This window comes from Triticum dicoccoides, chromosome 3B, assembly GCF_002162155.2.
Source record: "Triticum dicoccoides isolate Atlit2015 ecotype Zavitan chromosome 3B, WEW_v2.0, whole genome shotgun sequence".
NCBI classification, from domain to species: Eukaryota; Viridiplantae; Streptophyta; class Magnoliopsida; order Poales; family Poaceae; genus Triticum; species Triticum dicoccoides.
The window spans coordinates 518,426,903-518,433,714 of NC_041385.1; positions in this window are offsets into that span (position 1 = coordinate 518,426,903).

Genomic DNA, 6,812 nt, shown 5'->3' on the forward strand with positions numbered 1-6,812 from the left:
CATGGGCCTTAGTGGAGAAGAGAAAGGGCAGCCAGGAGGTGGCGTGCGGCCCCCTTGCCCCAGTCTGAATTGGACAATGGGAAGGGGCGGCGGCCCCCCTCTCCTTCCTTCTCTCCACCTCCTCCTTCCCCCTCTTCTCCTTCTTGGACTAGGAAAGGTGGGAGACTTACTCCTACTAGGAGTAGGAGTCCTCCCCCTTGGCGCACCCCTTGTTTGCCGCCGGCCTCCTCCTCCCCTCCTTTATATACGGGGGAGGGGGCACCGCAAAGACACACAAGTTGACATTGTTTAGCCGTGTGCGGTGCCCTCCTCCACAGTTACACACCTCAGTCATATCGTCGTAGTGCTTAGGCGAAGCCCTATGCCAGTAACTTCATCAACACCGTCACCACGCCGTCGTGCTGACGAAACTCTCCCTCGGCCTCAACTGGATCAAGAGTACGAGGGACGTCTCGGAGCTGAACATGTGCTAAACGCAGAGGTGCCGTACGTTCGGTGCTTGGATCGGTTGGATCACGAAGACGTTAGACTACATCAACCGATTTAACTAAATGCTTTCGCTTTCGGTCTACGAGGGTATGTGGACACACTCTCCCCTATCGTTGCTATGCATCACATAGATAGATCTTGCGTGACCGTAGGAATTTTTTTCAAAATTACCGCTTTCCCCAACATCCGAGCCAGGTCTATGCGTTGTTATATGCACGAGTAGAACACAAAGAGTTGTGGGCGATAATAGTCATACTGCTTACCAGCATGTCATACTTTAATTCGGCGGTATTGTTGGATGAAGCAGCTCAGACCGACATTACGCGTACACTTACGCGAGACTGGTTCTACCGACGTGCTTTGCACATAGGTGGCTGGTGAGTGTCTGTTTCTCCAACTTTAGTTGAATCGAGTGTGGCTACTCCCGGTCCTTGTTGAAGGTTAAAACAACACACTTGAAGAAAAAACGTTGTGGTTTTGATGCATAGGTAAGGACGGTTCTTGCTAGAAGCCCGTAGCAGCCACGTAAAACTTGCAACAATAAAGTAGAGGACGTCTAACTTGTTTTTGCATGGCTTGTTGTGATGTGATATGGTCAAGCATGATGTGATATAAATTGTTGTATGAGATGATCATGTTTTATAACAAAGTTATCGGCAACTGGCAGGAGCCATATGGTTGTCGCTTTATTGTATGCAATGCAATCACCATGTAATTGTTTTACTTTATCACTAAGCGGTAGCAATAGTCGTAGTAACAATATGTGGCGAGACGACAATGATGCTACGATGCAGATCAAGGTGTCCCGTCGATGACGTTGGAGATCATGACGATGCTTCGGTGATGGAGATCATGAGCACAAGATGATGATGGCCATATCATGTCACATATTTTGATTGCATGTGATGTTTTATCCTTTATGCATCTTATTTTGCTTAGAACATCGGTAGCATTATAAGATGATCCCTTACTAAATTTCAAGGTACAAGTGTTCTCCCTGAGTATGCACCGTTGCTACAGTTTGTCGTGCCGAGACACCACGTGATAATCAGGTGTGATAAGCTCTACATTCACATACAATGGTGCAAGCCAGTTTTGCACACGCAGAATGCTCGAGTTAAACTTGACGAGCCTAGCATATGCAGATATGGCCTCGGAACACTGAGACCGAAAGGTCGAGCGTGAATCATATAGTAGATATGATCAACATAGTGATGTTCACCATTGAAAACTACTCCATCTCATGTGATGATCGGACATGGTTTAGTTGATTTGGATCACGTGATCACTTAGATGATTAGAGGGATGTCTATCTAAGTGGGAGTTCTTAAGTAATATGATTAATTGAACTTTAATTTATCATGAACTTAGTCCTGATAGTATTTTGCAAATTATGTTATAGATCAATAGCTCGCGTTGTTGCTTCCCTATGTTTTTATATGTGTTCCTAGAGAAAACTAAGTTGAAAGATGATAGTAGCAATGATGCGGACTAGGTCCGTGATTTGAGGTTTATCCTCATTGCTGCACAGAAGAATTATGTCCTTGATGCACCACTAGGTGACAAACCTATTGCAGGAGCATATGCGGACGTTATGAATGTTTGGCTAGCTCAATATGATGACTACTTGATAGTTTAGTGCACCATGCTTTATGGCTTAGAACCGGGACTTCAAAAAACGTTTTGAACGCCATAGAACATATGAGATGTTCCAAGAACTGAAATTGGTATTTCAGATTCATGCCCATGTCAAGAGGTATGAGACCTCTGACAAGTACTTTATCTTAAAGATGGAGGAGAATTGCTCAACTAGTGAGCATGTGCTCAGATTGTCTAGGTACTACAATCGCTTGAATCAAGTGGGACTTAATCTTCCAGATAATATAGTGATTGATAGAGTTCTCTAGTCACCATCACCAAGTTACTGGAACTTCGTGATGAACTATAGTATGCATGGGATGACGAAAACGATTCCCGAGCTTTTCGTGATGCTAAAATTGATGAAGGTAGAAATTAAGAAAGAGCATCAAGTGTTGATGATTGACAAGACCACTAGTTTCAAGAAAAGGGCAAAGGGAAAGAAAGTGAACTTTAAGCAGAATGGCAAGCAAGTTGTCACTCCCGTGAAGAAGCCCAAAGCTAGACCAAAGCCTGAAACTGAGTGCTTCTACTTCAAAGGAAATGGTCACTGGAAGCGGAAATGCCCTGAATATTTGGTGGATAAGAAGGATGGCAAAGTGAACAAGAGTATATTTGATATACAGGTTATTGATGTGTACCTTACTAGTGTTTATAGTAGCCCCTAGGTATTTGATACTTGTTTGGTTGCTAACTCGAAACAAGAGTTACAGAATAAACATCGACTAGTTGAGGGTGAAGTGACGATGTATGTTGGATGTGGTTCCAAGATTGATATGATCATCATCGCACACTCCCTATACTTTCGAGATTAGTGTTGAACCTAAATAAATGTTATTTGGTGTTTGCGTTGAGCATAAATATGATTAGATCATGTTTATTGCAATACTTATTCATCTAAGACAGAGAATAAATTGTTATTCTGTTTACATGAATAAAACCTTCTATGATCATACACCAAATGTTGATGGTCTATTGAATCTTGATCATAGTGATACACATATTCATAATATTGATGCCAAAAGATGCAAAGTTGATACTGATAGTGCAGCATATTTGTGGCACTGTCGTTTGGGTCATATCAGTGTACAACGCATGAAGAAACTCCATAAATATGGACTTTTGGAATCACTTGATTATGAATCATTTGATACTTGCGAACCGTGCCTTATGGGTAAGATAACTAAAACTTCGTTCTCCGGAACAAGGGAACGAGCTAGTGACTTATTGGAAATAATACATACCGATGTATGCGGTCCAATGAATATTGATGCTCGTGGAGGGTATCGTTATTTTCTGGCCTTCATAGATGATTTGAGAAGATATGGGTATATCTACTTAATGAAACACAAGTCTGAAATATTTGAAAAGTTCAAAGAATTTCAGAGTGAAGTGGAGAATCATCGTAACAGGAAAATAAAGTTTCTACAATCTGATCGTAGAGGAGAATATTTGAGTTACGAGTTTGGCATTCATTTAAAACAATGTGGAATAGTTTCATAGCTCACGCCACCTGGAACACCACAATGTAATGGTGTGTCCGAATGTCATAACCACATTTTTATTGGATATGGTGCGACCAATGATGTCTCTTACCGAATTACTACTGTGGTTTTGGGGTTATGCATTAGAGACAGTTGCATTCACTTTAAATAGGGCACCATCGAAATCCGTTGAGATGACACCTTATGAACTGTGGTTTGGCAAAAAAAAATCAAAGTTGTCGTTTCTTAAAGTTTGGTGTTGCAATGCTTATGTGAAAAATCTTCAACCTGATAAGCTCGAACCCAAATCGGATAAATGGGTCTTCATAGGATACCCAAAGAAAACTGTTGGGTACACCTTCTATCACAGATCCGAAGGCAAGATCGTTGCTAAGAATGGATCCTTTCTGGAGAAGGAGTTTCTCTCGAAAGAAGTGAGTGGAAGGAAAGTAGAGGTTGTTGAAGTAATTGTACCTTCTCCCAAATTGGAAAGTAGTTCATCATAGAAATCAGTTCCACTGATTCCTACACCAATTAGTGAGGAAGCTAATGATGATGATCATGAAACTTCAGACCAAGTTACTACAGAACCTTGTAGGTCTTCCAGAGTACGGTCCGCACCAGAGTGGTATGGTAATCCTATTCTGGAAGTCATGTTACTACACCATGATGAACCTATGAACTATGAGGAAGCGATGATGAGCCCAGATTCCGTGAAATGGCTTGAGGCCATGAAATCTGAGATGGGATCCATGTATGGGAACAAAGTGTGGACTTTGGTGGACTTTCCCGATGATCGGCAAGCCATATTAAATAAATGGATCTTCAAGAGGAATACGGACACTGATAGTAGTGTTACTATCTACAAAGCTCGACTTGTCGTAAAAGGTTTTCGACAAGTTCAAGGTGTTGACTACAATGAGATTTTCTCAACTGTAGCGATGCTTAAATCCGTCTAAATCATGTTAGCAGTTGCCATATTTTATAAAATATGGCAAATGGATGTCAAAACTGCATTCCTTAAATGGATATTTCTTAAATAAGAGTTGTATATGATGCAACCAGAAGGTTTTGTTAATCCTAAAGGTACTAACAAGGTGGGCAAGCTCCAGCGATCCATCTATGGACCGGTGCAAGCATCTCAGAGTTGGAATATACACTTTGATGAGTTGATCAAAGCATATAGTTTTATTCAGACTTGCGGTGAACCCTGTATTTACAAGAAAGTGAGTGGGAGCTCTGTAGCATTTCTGATATTATATGTGGATGACATATTGTTCATTGGAAATGATATAAAATTTCTGGATAGCATAAAGGGATACCTGAATAAGAGTTTTTTCTATGAAAGACCTCGATGAAGTTACTTATATATTGGGCATCAAGATCTATAGAGATAGATCAAGACGCTTGATAAGATTTTTCAATGAATACATACCTTGACAAGTTTTTTGAAAGAGTTCAAAATGGATCGGTCAAAGAGGAAGTTCTTGCCTGTATTACAAGGTGTAAAGTTGAGTAAGACTCAAAGCCCGACCACGGCAGAAGATAGAAAGAGAATGAAAGTCATTCCCTATGCCATAGTCATAGGTTCTATAAAGTATGCTATGTACCGGACCTATTGTGCACCTTGCCATGAATTTGGCAAGGGGGTACAATAGTGATCTAAGAGTAGATCACTGGACAGCGGTCAAAATTATCCTTAGTGAGGACTAAGGAAATATTTCTCGGTTATGGAGGTGATAAAAAGGTTCGTCGTAAAGAGTTACGTCGATGCAAGCTTTTACACCGATCTAGATGACTCTAAGTCTCAAGCTGGATACATATTGAAAGTGGGAGCAATTAGCTAGAATAGCTCCATGTAGAGCATTGTAGACATAGAATATTTGCAAAATACACATGACTCTAAATTTGACAGACCCGTTGACTAAACTTCTCTCACGAGCAAAACATGATCACACCTTAGTACTCTTTGGGTGTTAATCACATAGCGAGGTGAACTAGATTATTGACTCTAGTAAACCCTTTGGGTGCTGGTCACATGGCGATGTGAACTATGGGTGTTAATCACATACATATGTGAACTATTGGTGTTAAATCACATGAGATGTCAACTAGATTATTGACTCTAGTGCAAGTGGGAGATTGAAGGAAATATGCCCTAGAGGCAATAATAAAAGTTATTATTTATTTCCTTATTTCATGATAAATGTTTATTGTTCATGCTACAATTGTATTAATCGAAAACTTAATACATGTGTGAATACATAGACAAAACATATTGTCCCTAGTATGCCTCTACTTGACTAGCTCGTTTATCAAAGATGGTTATGTTTCCTAACCATAGACATGTGTTGTCATTTGATGAACGGGATCACATCATTGGGAGAATGATGTGATGATGTGATGGACATGACCCATCCGTTAGCTTAGCATTATGATCGTGTTAGTTTCTTGCTACTGCTTTCTTCATGACTTATACAAGTTCCTCAAACTATGAGATTATGCAACTCCCGAATACCGGAGGAACACTTTGTGTGCTACCAAATGTCACAACGTAAAAGGGTGATTATAAAGGTGCTCTACAGGTGTCTCCGAAGGTGTTTGTTGGGTTGGCATAGATCGAGATTAAGATTTGCCACTCCGTGTTTCGGAGAGGTATCTCTGGGCCCTCTCGGTAATACTCATCACTATAAGCCTTGCAAGCATTGTGACTAATGAGTTAGTTGCGGGATGAAGCATTACGAAATGAGTAAAGAGACTTGCCGGTAACGAGATTGAACTAGGTATTGAGATACCGACGATCGAATCTCGGGCAAGTAACATACCGATGACAAAGGTAACAACGTATGTTGTTATGCGGTTTGACCGATAAAGATCTTCGTAGAATATGTAGGAACCGATATGAGCATCCAGGTTCCGCTGTTGGTTATTGACCAGAGATGTGTCTCGGTCATGTCTACATAGTTCTCGAACTCGTAGGGTCCGCACGCTTAACGTTCGATGACGATTAGTATTATGAGTTTATGTGTTTTGATGTACCGAAGATTGTTCGGAGTCCCGGATGTGATCACGGACATGACGAGGAGTCTCGAAATGGTCGATACATAAAGATTGATATATTGGACGACTATATTCGGACACCGGAAGTGTTCCGGGGAATTTTCAGATATAACTGGAGTACCGGGGGTTACCGGAACCCCC